Genomic DNA, 16,968 nt, shown 5'->3' on the forward strand with positions numbered 1-16,968 from the left:
TGATTCACGTAAAATTAGAATTTCTGTATTTTACATGAGAGAGCATACTGAGTTGGTGTATATACTCCAAAACAGAGTAGAATAAGGCATTGTATATTTTTTCTAAGAGACTATATTCAGAGCCATTTTCTTTTAATTTTGGGGCGCCTAGATATTATTTAGTTATTTTTCGATTCACGTAAATGTAGAATTCCGTTATTTTTCATGAGAGAGCATATAGAGTTGGTGTATATACTCCAAACCAGAGTAAAAAGGGGCGTTGTATATTTTTAATGACAGATCATATTCAGAGCAATTTTGATTTTAACATTGGGGTGCCTAGATAGTATTTAGATTTTTTTCGATTTGCTTCATTATAGAATTTTTTTATTTTACATGAGAGAGCACATGGAGTTGGTGTATATAATCCAAAATAGATTAGAATAGGGCATTGTATATTTGTTCTGACAGATTATATTCAGAGCAATTTTGTTTTTAACATTGGGGTGCCTAGATGTTATTTAGATCTTTTCGATTCGGGTAAATGTAAAATTTTTGTATTTTACATGAGAGAGCAAAGTGTGTTGCTGTATATACCCCAAAACAAAATAGAATAAGGCATTGTAAATTTTGTCTAACAGACTATATTCAGAGCCATTTTCTTTTAACTTTGGGGCGCCTGGATATTATTTAGATTTTGTTCGATTCGTGTAAAATTAGAATTTCGGTATTTTTCATAAGAGAGCATATGTAGTTGTTGTATATACTCCTAAACAGAGTAGAATAGGTCATTGTATATTTTCCCTGACAGATTATATTCAGAGCAATTTTGTTTTTAACATTGGGGTACCTAAATAATACTTAGATTTTTTCGATTTGGGTAATATTAGAATTTCTCTATTTTACATGAGAGAGCATACTGAGTTGGTGTATATACTCCAAAACTCAGTAGAATAAGGCATTGTATATTTTTTCTGACAGAATATATTCAGAGACATTTTCTCTTAACTTTTGGGCGCCTAGATATTATTTAGATTTTCTTCGATTCGCGGAAAATTAGAATTTTGGTATTTTACAAGAGAGAGCATATTGAGTTGGTGTATATACAACAAAACAAAGTAGAAAAGACCATTGTATATTTTTTCTGATAGATTATATTCAGCGCAATTTTGCTTTTAACATTGGGGTGCCTAGATAATATTTAGATTTTTTTCGATTCTGTTAAATATAGAATTTCCGTATTTTACATGAGAGAGGATATGGAGTTGGTGTATATACTCCAAAACAGTGTAGAATAGGGCATTGTATATTTTTTCTGACAGATTATATTCAGAGCAACTTTTTTTTTAACATTGGTGTGCCTAGATCATATTTAGGTTTTTTCGATTCGGGTAAAATTTGAATTTCTGTATTTTACATGAGAGAACATAGGGAGTTGGGGTATATACTCCAAAACAGAGTAGAATAAGGCGTTGTACGTTTTTTCTAACAGACTATATTCAGAGCCATTTTCTTTTAACTTTGGGAGCCGAGATATTATTTAGATTTTTTTCGATTTGCGCAAAATTAGAATTTCGGAATTTTACATGAGAGAGCATATTGCGTTGGTGTATATACTACAAAACAGAGTAGAAAAGGGCATTGTATATTTTTTCTGACAGATTATATTCAGAGCAATTTTGCTTTTAACATTCGGGTGCCTAGATAATATTTAAATTTTTTTCGATCCACGTAAAATTAGAATTTCGGTATTTTACATGAGAGAGCATAATGAGTTGGTGTATATACTCGAAAACAGAGTGGAATAAGGCTTTGTATATTTTTTCTGACAGATTATATTGAGAGCAATTTTGTTTTTAACATTGGGGTGCCTAGATTATACTTAGATTTTTGTCGATTCGCTTAAATATAGAATTTCTTTATTTTACATGAGAGAGCATATGGAGTTGGTGTATATACTCCAAAACAGAGTAGAATAGGGCACTGTATATTTTTTCTGACAGATTATATTCAGAGCCATTTTTTTTTAACATTGGGGTGCCTAGAGTATATTTAGATTTTTTTGATTTGGGTAGCATTAGAATCTGTATTTTACATGAGAGAGCATACTGGGTTGGCGTATATACTCCAAAACAGAGTAGAATAAGGCATTGTATATTTTTTCTAACAAACTATATTCAGAGCCATTTTCTTTTCACTTTGGGGCGCCTAGATATTATTTAGATTTTTTTCGATTCACGTAAATTTCGAATTTCGGTATTTTACATCAGAGAGTATACTGAGTTGTTATATATACTCCAAAACAGAGTATAATAAGGCATTGTATATTTTTTCTGACAGCATGTATTCAGAGCTATTTTGCTTTTAACATTAAGGTGCCTAGATAATATTTAGATTTTTTTCGATTCGCTTAAATATAGAATTTCTGTATTTTACATGAGAGAGCATATGGAGGTGGTGTATACACTCCAACACAGAGTAGAATAAGTCATTGTATATTTTTTCTGACAGATTTTGTTCAGAGCAATTTTGTTTTTAATATTCAGGTGCCTAGATCATATTTAAATTATTTCTATTCGGGTAAAATTAGAATTTTTGTATTTTACATGAGAGAGCATACGGAGTCGCTTTATATACTCCAAAACAGGGTAGAATAATGTATTGTATATTCTACCTAACAGACTATATTCAGAGCCATTTTCTTTTAGCTGTGGGACGCCTATATATTATTTAGATTTTTTTCGATTCGCGTAAAATTAGAATTGTGGTAGTTTACATCGGAGAGCATACTGAGTTGGGGTATATACTCCAAATAAGAGTAGAAATAGGTATTGTATATTTTTTCTTAGAGACTATATTCAGAGACGGTTTCTTTTAATTTTGGGGCCCCTAGATAATACTTAGATATTTTCGATTCATGTAAAATTAGAATTTCCGTATTTTACATGAGAGAACATATTGAGTTGGTGTATATACTCCAAAACAGAGTAGAAAAGGACATTGTATATTTTTTCTGACAGATTATATTCAGAGCAATTTTACTTTTATTATTCGGTTGCCTAGATAATATTTAGATTATTTTCGATTCACGTAAAATTAGAATTTCGGTATTTTACATGAGAGAGCATACTGAGTTTGTGTATATACTCCAAAACAGAGTAGAGTAAGGCATTGTATATTTATTCTGACAGATTATATTCAGAATAATTTTCCTATTAACATTAAGGTGCCTAGATAAAATGTAGATTTTTTTCGATTCGCTTAAATATAGAATTTCTGTATTTTACATGAGAGAGCATATGGAGGTTGTGTATATACTCCAACACAGAGTAGAATAGGGCATTGTATATTTTTTCTGACAGATTTGGTTCAGAGCAATTTTGTTTTTAATATTGGGTTGCCTAGATCATATTTAGATTTTTTCAATTCGGGTAAAATTAGAATTTCTCTATTTTACATGAGAGAGCATACGGAGTTGTTGTATATACTCCAAAACAGAGTAGAATAAGGTATTGTATATTTTATCTAACAGACTATATTTAGAGCCATTTTCTTTTAGCTGTGGGATGCCTAGATATTATTTAGATTTTTTTTGATTCGCGTAAAATTAGAATTTCGGTATTTTACATGAGAGAGCATATTTTGTTGGTGTATATAATGCAAAACAGAGTAGAAAAGGGCATTGTATATTTTTTATGACAGATTATATTCGGAGCAATTTTCCTTTTTACATTGGGGTGCCTAGATAATATTTAGATTTTTTAGATTCGCATAAATTTAGAATTTTGGTAGTTGACATGAGAGAGCATATTGAATTGGTGTATATACTCCAAAACAGAGTAGAAAAGGGCATTGTATATTTTTTCTGACAGATTATATTCACAGCAATTTTGGTTTTATCATTGGGGTGCGTAGATAATATTTAGATTTTTTCCATTTGCATAAAATTAGAATTTCCATATTTTCTCTGAGAGAGCATACTGAGTTGTTGTATATAATGCAAAACTAAGTAGAATAAGGCATTGTATATTTTTTATTACAGTCTACATACAGAGCCATTTTCTTTTAACTTTGGGGCACCTAGATATTATTTAGATTTTTTTCGATTCACGTTAAAATAGAATTTCGGTATTTTACATGAGAGAGCATATTGAGTTGGTGTATATACTCCAAAACGGAGTAGAATAAGGCATTGTATATTTTTTCTAACAGTCTACATACAGAGCCATTTTCTTTTAACTTTGGGGCACCTAGATATTATTTAGATTTTATTCGATTCACGTTAAAATAGAATTTCTGTATTTTACATGAGAGAGCATACTGAGTTGGTGTATATACTCCAAAACGGAGTAGAATAAGGCATTTTATATTTTTTTCTAACAGTCTACATACACGGCCATTTTCTTTTAACTTTGGGGCGCCTAGATATTATTTAGATTTTTTTCGATTTGCATAGAATTTGAATCTCGGTATTTTACATGAGAGAGCATATTGAGTTGGTGTATATACAGCAAAACAGAGTAGAAAAGAGCATTGTATATTTTTGCTGACAGATAATATTCAGAGCAGTTTTGCTTTTAACATTGCGGTGCCTAGATATTATTTAGTTTTTTTCGATTCGCTTAAATATAGAATATCTCTGTTTTACCTGAGAGAGCATAAAGTGTTGGTGTATATACTCCAAAACAGAGTGGAATAAGGCATTGTATATTTTTTCTTACAGACTATATTCAGAGCCATTTTCTTTTAACTTTGGGGTGCCTAGACATTTTTTAGATTTTTTTCGATTTGCATAAAATTTGAATCTCGGTATTTTACATGAGAGAGCATATTGAGTTGGTGTATATACACCAAAACAGAGTAGAAAAGGGCATTGTAAATTTTTTTTTCACAGATTATATTCAGAGCAATTTTGCTTTTAACATTGGAGTACCTGGATAATATTTAGATTTTTTCCATTCGCTTAAATATAGAATTTCTGTATTTTATATGAGAGAGCATATGGAGGTTGTGTATATACTCCAACACAGAGTAGAATAGGGCATTGTATATTTTTTCTGACAGATTTGGTTCAGAGCAATTTTGTTTTTAATATTGGGTTGCCTAGATCATATTTAGATTTTTTCAATTCGGGTAAAATTAGAATTTCTCTATTTTACATGAGAGAGCATACGGAGTTGTTGTATATACTCCAAAACAGAGTAGAATAAGGTATTGTATATTTTATCTAACAGACTATATTCAGAGCCATTTTCTTTTAGCTGTGGGATGCCTAGATATTATTTAGATTTTTTTTGATTCGCGTAAAATTAGAATTTCGGTATTTTACATGAGAGAGCATATTTTGTTGGTGTATATAATGCAAAACAGAGTAGAAAAGGGCATTGTATATTTTTTATGACAGATTATATTCGGAGCAATTTTCCTTTTTACATTGGGGTGCCTAGATAATATTTAGATTTTTTAGATTCGCATAAATTTAGAATTTTGGTAGTTGACATGAGAGAGCATATTGAATTGGTGTATATACTCCAAAACAGAGTAGAAAAGGGCATTGTATATTTTTTCTGACAGATTATATTCACAGCAATTTTGGTTTTATCATTGGGGTGCGTAGATAATATTTAGATTTTTTCCATTTGCATAAAATTAGAATTTCCATATTTTCTCTGAGAGAGCATACTGAGTTGTTGTATATAATGCAAAACTAAGTAGAATAAGGCATTGTATATTTTTTATAACAGTCTACATACAGAGCCATTTTCTTTTAACTTTGGGGCACCTAGATATTATTTAGATTTTTTTCGATTCACGTTAAAATAGAATTTCGGTATTTTACATGAGAGAGCATATTGAGTTGGTGTATATACTCCAAAACGGAGTAGAATAAGGCATTGTATATTTTTTCTAACAGTCTACATACAGAACCATTTTCTTTTAACTTTGGGGCACCTAGATATTATTTAGATTTTATTCGATTCACGTTAAAATAGAATTTCTGTATTTTACATGAGAGAGCATACTGAGTTGGTGTATATACTCCAAAACGGAGTAGAATAAGGCATTTTATATTTTTTTCTAACAGTCTACATACACGGCCATTTTCTTTTAACTTTGGGGCGCCTAGATATTATTTAGATTTTTTTCGATTTGCATAGAATTTGAATCTCGGTATTTTACATGAGAGAGCATATTGAGTTGGTGTATATACAGCAAAACAGAGTAGAAAAGAGCATTGTATATTTTTGCTGACAGATAATATTCAGAGCAGTTTTGCTTTTAACATTGCGGTGCCTAGATATTATTTAGTTTTTTTCGATTTGCTTAAATATAGAATATCTCTGTTTTACCTGAGAGAGCATAAAGTGTTGGTGTATATACTCCAAAACAGAGTGGAATAAGGCATTGTATATTTTTTCTTACAGACTATATTCAGAGCCATTTTCTTTTAACTTTGGGGTGCCTAGACATTTTTTAGATTTTTTTCGATTTGCATAAAATTTGAATCTCGGTATTTTACATGAGAGAGCATATTGAGTTGGTGTATATACACCAAAACAGAGTAGAAAAGGGCATTGTAAATTTTTTTTTCACAGATTATATTCAGAGCAATTTTGCTTTTAACATTGGAGTACCTGGATAATATTTAGATTTTTTCCATTCGCTTAAATATAGAATTTCTGTATTTTATATGAGAGAGCATATTGTGTTCTTTTATATACTCTAAGAAAGAGTAGAATAGGCCATTGTATATTTTTTCAGACAGATTATATTCAGAGTAATGTTGTTTTTAACATTGGGGTGGCTAGATAATATTTAGATTTTTTAAATTTGGGTAAAATAAGAATTTCTGTATTTTACATGAGAGAGCATACTGAGTTGGTGTATATACTCCAAAACAGAGTAGAATAAGGCATTGTATATTTTTTCTAAGAGACTATATTCAGAGCCATTTTCTTTTAATTTTGGGGCACCTAGATATTATTTAGTTATTTTTCGATTCACGTAAATGTAGAATTCCGTTATTTTTCATGAGAGAGCATATAGAGTTGGTGTATATACTCCAAACCAGAGTAAAAAAGGGCATTGTATATTTTTTCTGACAGATTATATTCAGAGCAATTTTGCTTTTAACATTGGGGTGGCTATATAGTATTTAAATTTATTTCGATTCGCTTCATTATAGAATTTTTTTATTTTACATGAGAGAGCACATGGAGTTGGTGTATATACTGCAAAACAGAGTAGAATAGGGCACTGAATACTTTCTCTGACAGATTATATTCAGAGCAATTTTGCTTTTAACATTGAAGTGTCTTTATAAAATTTAATTTTTTTTCGATTTGCATAAATTTAGAATTTTTGTATTTTACATGAGGGAGCATATTAAGTTGGTGTCTATACTTTACAACAGAGTAGAAAGAGCATTGTAGATTTTTTCTCAGAGATTATATTCAGAGCAATTTTGCTTTTAATATTGGTGTGCCTAGATAATATTTAGATTTTTTTCGATTCACGTTAATATAGAATTTCTGTATTTTACATGAGAGAGCATATTGAGTTGGTGTATATACTCCAAAACAGAGTAGAAGAAGGCATTGTATATTTTTTCTGACAGATTTTATTCAGAGAAATTTTGATTTTAACATTGGGGTCCCTAGATAAAATTTATATTTTTTTGATTCCCGTAATATTAGAATTTCGGTATTTTACATGAGACAGCATATTGATTTGGTGTATATACTCCAAAACAGAGTAGAAAAGGGCATTGTGTATTTTTTCTGACAGATGATATTCAGTGCATTTGTTCTTTTAACATTGGGGTGCCTAGATAATATTTAGATTTTTTTCTATTTGCGTAAATTTAGAATTTCGGTATTTTGCATGAGAGAGCCTATTGATTTGGTGTATATACTCCAAGCAAGGGTAAAAAAGGGCATTGTATATTTTCTCTTACACATTATATTATGTGCAATTTTGCTTTTAACGTTGGTGTACATAGAAAATATATATATTTTTTGTAACCACGTAAATTGAGAATTTATATATTTTACATGATTGAGCTTATTGATATGGTGTATATACTCCAAAACAGAGTAGAAAAGGGCATTGTATATTTTTTGGAACAGATTTTCTTTAGAGCAATTTTGCTTTTAACATTGTGGTACATAGATAATATTTATACATTTTTTTATCCGGTAAATTTAGAATTTTAATATTTTACATGAGAGAGCGTATTGATTTGGTGTATATACTCCAAAAGAGTGTAGAAAAGGGCATTGTATATTTTTTCATACAGATTATTATTACAGCAATTTTGCTTTCAGCATTTGGGTAAATATATAATATTTATATGTTTTTCTATTCACGTAAATTTAGAGTTTTGGTATTTTACATGACAAAGAATATTGAGATAGTGTATATACTCCAAAAGAATGTAGGAGAGGGCATTGTATATTTTTTCTAACAGATTATTTTTCGAGCAATTTTGCTTATATCATTCGGGGACATAGAGGATATTTATATTTATTTCTAACAGCATAAATTTAGATTTTCAGTATTTTACATGAGAGAGAATATTGAGATGGTATTTATACACCATAAGAGAGTAGAAAAGAGCATTGTATTTTTTTTCTAACAGAGTATCTTCCACGCAATTTTGTTTTTTACATTGGGGTGCATAGAGAATATTTATATTTTTGTCTAACCACGTAAATTTAGAATTTTTGTATTTTACATGTGAGAGAATATTGAGATTGTGTATATACTAAGAAAGATAGTAAAAAAAAGCATTGTGTATTTTTTCTAACAGAGTGTCTTTAGAGTAATTTGGTTTTTAACATTGAAGTCAAAGGAAATACTTACATTTTCTCTATCCATGTAATAATAGAATTTCCATGTTTTACAAGAGGGAATATGGAGATGGTGTATATACCTTAAAACAGAATAGAAAAGGGCATTGTATATTTTTTCTAACAGAGTATTGTCAGAACAATTTTGTTTTTAATGTTGGGGTAAAAAGACAATATTTATATTTTTAGTAATTTTGTGTTTAACATTTGTGTTAAAATGAGTATGTATATGTTCTGTAACCGCATAAAATTAGAATTTTTATATTTTACAAGATGGAGAATATTGAGTCGGTGCATATACTTTAAAACATAGTAGAAAATTGCATTGTATATTTTTTCTATCAGAGTGTCTTCAGAGTAATTTTTTAAGGTTAAATTAGAGTATTTATATTTTCTGTAACTGCATAAAAATAGAATTTTTGTATTTTACAAGACAGCCAATATTGAGACGGTGTATATACTTTAAAATAGTGTAGAAAAGGGCCTTGTATATTTTTTCTAACACAGTATTTTCATAGTAATTTACATTGTGTGTGGGAGCAAATTTCTCAAATCCCTTTGAACATATTCTCCCTCTCCCCTGTTTTTCTCTTTGCTCACTATTGAATCATTTTCAGGTTTCTTGATTTCTTATCTTTTCCCGATGAGCATTTTAGCTTCTGTCCACTTCTACTTTCAGAATTCTTCAGCTACCAACACCCACCTCCTCAGAGAGTTGCTGGAGATTTTACTAACAAAAATTTTCTCTGTCACATTTAGGAGACGTGCTTCCTTATCTTTATTCTATCAAGCTGGGTGAATTTACACAAAACACTTTATATCTTAGAACCAGTTTCCTCTCTGTAGAATGTAGCTAACCTCTATTCTGTGGTCACAAGGATCATCAAAATAAAAAATAATCATAGTTAATATGTGTGGCTTACTAACCATGTTCTAGAAACCATGTCAAGTGCTTTCTGCAGATGGTTCCACTTTTATTTTACTATTGGAACTATCGTCAACCCTACTTCGCAGACTACTAAATTGAGTGTCTGAGCTGCTAAGCCACTTGTCCAACGATATACAGCCAGTAAGTAACAGAATGAGGATCAGCATTTGAGATAGAAATATTCTACACAAAAATGTACTGTTAGAGTGAAACTAGAGTGGTATCATCTCAGATAAGCGTTCATGCCTGTTCGCTTATCGAATCGGCGGAATACATTCAATGCATTCAGGAGATTGGGAGACATTGTTTAAATTTTCCCCAAAACCCAGAAGAACTCAAAAGTACTCATTGTCTTGGCCTTATTGGTATTTGACTATGAATACAATAGATCCCACAGAAGCAAGTCTAGTAGAGTGGCCTTGGAGAAAGGCTAGGATTTAGGAGCAGGTTTAGGCAACTCAAGCCTTCTCGGCTTCCATTTTCTCATCTGTACTTTCATAATTCTGATTTTTAAAAGCACCCTTGTTGAAAGTAAAGGTTCAGTGAAACAGCACAGATGAAGTCCTTCCTATTTGGTCTGGCAGGTAGTAGTTGCTCAACACGTCTTGTCTATTAATGACGACCACAATGATAATAGTGGACTAATAATGAATTGATAAAATATGATTATGTAAGTTCAAATGAGTTTTGATCTCACCCCTCTCCTCTGTTTCATATGGTTTTTATGTTCTACATTGTATGGCTTAACGTTGGCAGGTGGGGGATTTTGATAGACACATGATAAAATCAGAAGCCCCAAGACTTATATTTTCATCACAGAAATGTATTACTTCCTTGAGTTGTGACCTGGAGAGAGTTACTTTGTCTAAGTTAACCTTACTTGTAAAAATAATCAAAAATATACCTACCCTTTCTCGTCATCTCAGCCTCTCCGCAGTCAGTGTGAGGTACCATTGGTATAGTGTATATGAAGGGGTTTGCAAGATCTGGAGTGCTGTATGTATGCTATTTTGCCTCTTCAATTGTGAGTGGTGTTTTCCCATTCTCCTTAAATGACCCAACACTACGCTCTTGGTAAAATAAATGCATTTGTGCATGAACATTTGGCAAATAATAAGAGCTGCATTTGCAAGAATTTTTCCCTTGAACAGCCAAGTGAGCCACTATGAGCTGCACTGTAGCAGTGACATTTACAATAATTTGTTCAGAAGAGCAATTGCCAACTTGCTTATTTGACTAGTATGGAGTACTATACGTTGTTTAGGGAGATGAGATCAGTAAACCAGCAATTTGGTAGAGCCATCAGAGAAGAGGATGAAAAGAAATGAATATCTGAGATCCTGAGTTTCCAATCAGATCAAGAAAAAGAAGCCTATAAGAATAGGTCCCATTTATTTGGGGGAGAAACATACACCGCTTTGTATGAAGGCTTCATTTTCTAGGAATATTTTCTAATGCTTTCAAAAACATTGTGATATAGGTAGGACTATTCCCATTTTACAGATGAGAAAACTGAGACTATGAGGTTTAAGTCACTAGTCTGCTCCTTCTTCCATTCTGGTTTTTAGAAAATGGTGCCACCACCTATCCAGTCACACAAGCCAAAGTCCTATGAGTGAGCTCTGGTTTATCCCTTTCTCTCTCACTTCTCATATCCAACTGACCATTCAGGCCTGCTGATTTTAGTTCTTAAATATCCCTTAGCTTCTGTTTTTTCTTTCCATTAAAATTCTCATTGCAGCCCTTCTGTGGATTACCTCCTGGCCTTCCACCTGTGTGTCTGTGTCCATGTTGTCTCCAGTCTGTCCTCCACATAAGTCAGACCATGCCCCATACCTCCCAGTCCTTCTTAGAATGAGGACAAACCTCCTCACCACGGCCACAGTCTTCTTTCCATTTCTCTGTCCTCATGGCGTGCCCCTCCTCTCTGCTCTGCACTGCAAAGACTCAGCATCTTGTACTGGCCAAGGTCCAGGTCCCCCTGCACCACATATTTGCCAGGAATGCCAGATCGTCCTTACTTTGCCCACTTACTGCCCACTCATGCTTCTGATCTCGGTCCCTCCCTAGGGGAAACCTTTCCTGACCTTTGTAACTAAAGCAAAGCCTTCTCCTGGGTGCTCTCATTGTTCCAGAGACCTGCCTGCACAGCACTTGTACCAGTTAAACCTTTACATTAACTGGAGTGACAGATATGTTAGTGTCCACTGCTGCCTCGCAGGAATAAAGCCAGAAAAGGCAAGGCCCTATCTGTGTGCATTTCTACAGTCTAGTGTGCTTAGTGAGATATTGTTTAAGAAGAATGAGTTGGACATGACAGCATGGATGGAAAGTGATGGATTGAGGATTTAAACATACTTCTTTCTGGTTCTAGAGAGTTGGCTGCTAACACTATTCACTTTGGGACAGTGTCATTTTCGGACTGATAAGGGTACTTTTTGCTACGATCAAATATATTTTGGGTCCATCAGATGAAGTTTGATAAAAGTGGGTTATTAAGAACCCACTGATAAGCAGAGCTGCCTGACCAAGATGTTCAGATTTTGCATCAAAGAGAAAAGTAATGAAAGTGGGCTGATGGGAGGGGAAGGAGGGCTGAAAAGTGAAGCAGGAACAGCTATTTCTATAGTGCCCTTGACCCTACCTTTCTCTGTTCTTCACTCTGGCTGAAATTGACCACCCTGAGTGCATTCAGATAATGATAAATTATCTCTGTCACACTGTGTGTGTGTGTGTGTGTGTGTGTGTGTGTGTGTGTGTGTGTTTGGCTATGTACAAAAGAGGCAGCTTCTGTGAATAAATGAAGCCTTGTAATTAAGGAATTTGTTGTAAATGGCAAGATGCATTGGTGCTTGGTCCTTAGTACTCCTCGCTGAGGCCACATTTCCTTGAACTGGCTTGTATTTGCCACTGACACTACTAGCAGCAGGATGGAGGGGAGGAAGGAAGAAACCAGGTGTTGCAATGCTTAGCGCCTGCTTTCAGCTTTGCTGCAAACTAAAACACTGACTGACTTTGATTAACCCCCTAACCTCTTTGAGCCTCAGTTTTTTCATCTGAAAAAATCAATGATGGTTTGAATTTCTTCCGAATATGACATTCAGTTATCTCTCTCTCCATTGTGGAAGCACTGGGAGCTATTGTTCTCCTGTGTCTGGTGGCCGTTATGACTTCTGCATTATCAAGGGGCCCTCTCTAACCTAAATAACCCCCCAAAGAAATTAAGTTTGTAATCATTTCTGCCTGGTAAGTGAAATGACAAGAGAAAAGAGCTAGTTGTCAATAGCCCTGTGGATGGCCAATTAATGGGATCTGTGCAAACAGTTGCTTATAGAGCCATAATTTGCCTTTCGTTTTCCTTTGCAACTCAGAAAAAAGTGAATAATTTTCAAAGAGCCTCTCATTGAACATATTTTTTAAAAACATGTCATTGGCAAAAGGGGCACTTGGTTGCTTGATTGCCATATATCTCTGAGTATGTGGAACAGTTATTTTTAGCTGGGGGTAACTAGCTGAGAAGAAAGCTGCAGCATCTTGGAGGCAGAAGAATCTTTGTATGTCTTATGTTGGCATGGAGAAAGCAAAGCGAAAGGGCAGAGTATAAAAGGTTGTTAACTAGATAAGGGGTCAGCTGCATTTCCTCTGGCTGCTCAGAGGTGAGGCCCTAAAGCAATGGAGACAACATTGTGGGTGGGAATGTGTTTGCAGGGTCTAATTAGTTTACCCAAGAAAAGCAAAAAAGAGAAAGGGCTAAAAATATGTAGATTGTAAAATTCATGGCTTCATTTGCTCTTCTTTGCCTTTGAAACCTTTTTAAAACCTTATAGTAGAACAATTTGTAATCCTTGAAGCCTTTTTGCTACCACTCTTGTCAGCTTGTCTAAGGCCACCGTAACTTATCAGCTACTGGGGAAAGTTGTTTAAACTCTCTAAGCCTCCTTTTTTCCCACTGGTTCACTTAGGGGCACCAATTCCTAATGTTTCTGCCTGAGTTATTGTTTTTCAGATCCCATAATTGTTTGCATATGTGCTCTATAAGATGCGTCACCTAGCACACGTTGTGGGCAACCTCAGGTGTAGAAGTTAGGACATCTTTGTGCCTGGATTTGGCTGTTACTAACAAGACGGAACGGGGAGGAAGGGCAGAGTAGACTACTGTAGAATTTTTCTGGATTCTTTTGGTTTCTCCATAAAATGATACTGTTCTTATATTTAAAGATAACTATCTGCCTAGGCGTATTGAAATTCTAAGGTTGACACCACTTTGCATTGATCCTAGGGCAGGGTTTCAGGATTGCTGAAGCAGCATTATCCTTTTACAGTACAGATTTCAGTCAGCAGGCTGGCCATGGCCTCCTCAGTGTGCAATCTTCTTACTGATGGTGGGCGTCAGTGGGCTGAACTCACAGTTTCCATCTCTTAGGCTGGGCAGGCCCATGGTGGCAATGGAAAAATTTCATGGGAACATACATAAGAAGTAATAAGAAATCCATCTTCTTAAAACCTTCATAGGAGATTTCCTGAAGATTTATAAAAGGCACTTCATTGATCAAATGACTCTGATGTTTCCCCTCACTGGAAGAAATTCAGGTCACCAGCCCACTTAAAATCATTGTGTTCTCCTTTTGCAGTAACCTCTGCTCATATAATTTCTTTTTGGCATATTATATACTATTAACTTAATATCCTGATTAGTGGAGCTAGCAAACACTCAGTATCACTATAAACTGCAGTATCATAACTGACTTCCTTTAAAAATCATCTAATGTTTCTTTAAAATCACTGGTGCTTTTGTAAAGTAGTTCATATTTAGGAATATGAACATTTTATCATGCTGGAAAATTATTTGAATTCCTTTTCATTTAAAACCTATAGCTTTCTATTTAATCTAGCTTTCACAAATATTTTCTTTGCCCACTATAGAAAAATCGAGTTTAGAGATAAATGTAAAGTCACTCATAGCTCCATCCAAAAGTCAACAACTCTTAATATCATTAATTTTGTTCTTGTTCTCAGTATTTTTGCTGAATCTATGTTTCGTAGAGTTTCATCATATGTCAGATAAAACTGCATATATATGAGTTTTTAAACAATACATTTTTATTGTCATAAATGAAATACACATTTAATATGGTATGACTAGGACATATAGAGAGATATAACAAAGAAAATTAAAGTCATTTAAAATCTTACCAAATCTAATAACCATAAACCTTTCGATGTATTTTCTCAGAATACTTTTTCCTATGCCTTTTATATTTTCTTGATTATCAAGTACTTCAAGCGTATAGAAAAGACAGAAACTAATATAAGCAGCAATGGAAAATTTTAAAATATGGGTATTTTTCTGCATGTGTTTCAGATTGTTTAGTTTTTGTTGTCCTTTGCCCTCCCCACGTGTCCCTTTATTTTCCTGGCAAAACAAAGCATTACAGATATAGTTGCAGCTTCCTATACTCCATTTTATTTTTCTAAAACTTATTGATATTGAAATGTCTACCTCTGGTCTACTTACTTTCCCTGCCGAATAATACTTTACCATATGGAAATACCACGATGTACAATTACATGCATAGTGCCATATACATTTGTTTACAGGTTTCTTGGGAAGAATCTCTCTTACTGTGTTCCCAGAAGAGGGATTGGTAAATTGTAGGGGAGGCTTGTCTTCATTTTTACTATGAATTTCCAATTGTTTAAAGTAGTTGTAACAATTGGTATTCCCACAGGAAATGTGGGGAAACTTGTTTTGTGTTTGGCTTCACTTGATATTCCTAGGCTTTTACTTTTTGTTTGTCAATCTTATGAATGTGAAATGGTATGCTTTAATTTATATTGTGCGTAGACTTTATTATTCGGGACACATGTAACCTTTCTCATGCACCACTGTCATGGATTTGTTTTCAATTTAACTCATTTATTACGCACGGAAAATTGTGAGGTTTCTCAAAGATGGCGATGAGAACTGCTGATGGATTTGCTGCATTAGATCCACCCTCTCCAGCTCTGGCCCTCTAGTGTCAGTATTTCTGCCTTCCATTTCTAGTGCTTCCTCTTTTCAGGTTCTGGGAACATTCTGGCTGTAGAAATCAGTTGCAGTAATTGGAAGAACTTTTACTAAAGTGACTTACTTGTTTTCTTACCTAGTAATTATGCAGACTGTAAAATATATTTATAAAAAATTCAAGTTATATACAAAACCAGACACTACCAAAGCATATACAAGTTCATAATCCCTTTTATTTTTCTCTTCTTCCTCTTCCAATATATAACCACTTGTAGAGAGCCCCTACTATTTCCTTTGTATTTATGTTTATGGCCAAATGCAATAGATATTCTCTAACATATCTCCTTGGATCCATGAGAAGAAGGTGAATGTAATTTTTAAAAATGAATATGATATCTCTACATCAGCACAGTATTGCATTATACGGAAATAAGAGAAAGAATCTAACTCTTCCATGGACATTTAGGTTGCTTGTAGTTTTCTATTATTTTAAACAGTGTTGTGCAAAACGTTCTTGTAAATGTCTTTGGACATCGATGTGAAAATTGTCTTAGGAGATATTTGTAGAAATGCTATTTACATGGTCTTTTTTGACTACTTTTTTCATTTTTATTTAGAACATTTTCTAGAACTTTAGGAATTGGTGACTTCTAAGTAGGTGTAAAACACAGTACCGGGCCAGGCATGGTGGCTCACACCTGTAATCCCAGCACTTCGGGAGGCCGAGGCAGGTGGATCACGAGGTCAAGAGATCGAGACCATCCTGGTCAACATGGTGAAACCCCATCTCTACTAAAGATACAAAAAATTAGCTGGGCATGGTGGTGCGTTCCTGTAGTCCCAGCTACTTGGGAGGCTGAGGCACGAGAATTGCCTGAACCCAGAATGCGGAGCTTGCAGTGAGCTGAGATCACGCCATTGCACTTCAGCCTGGGTGGCATGAGCGAAACTCCGTATCAAAAAAAAAAAAAAAAAAAACAAAAAAAAACACAGTACCTGGATTCTCTGAGCTTTATGTTCTGTTTGAAGCAGGGGAAGTGACAGTAACTACCTGTTAGGGTGATTTTGAGGATTAAATGAGATACTGTGTACAAAGTTTATAGCATGGGTTTTGGATCACAGCAGAGAGTAAAAAGTTCAGTTTTGCCTCCTCTTAGTCGGTCCCGAACCCAAATATACTTTTAAATATTCTTTCAGCACAG

Source organism: Callithrix jacchus, chromosome 13, assembly GCF_049354715.1.
Source record: "Callithrix jacchus isolate 240 chromosome 13, calJac240_pri, whole genome shotgun sequence".
NCBI classification, from domain to species: Eukaryota; Metazoa; Chordata; class Mammalia; order Primates; family Cebidae; genus Callithrix; species Callithrix jacchus.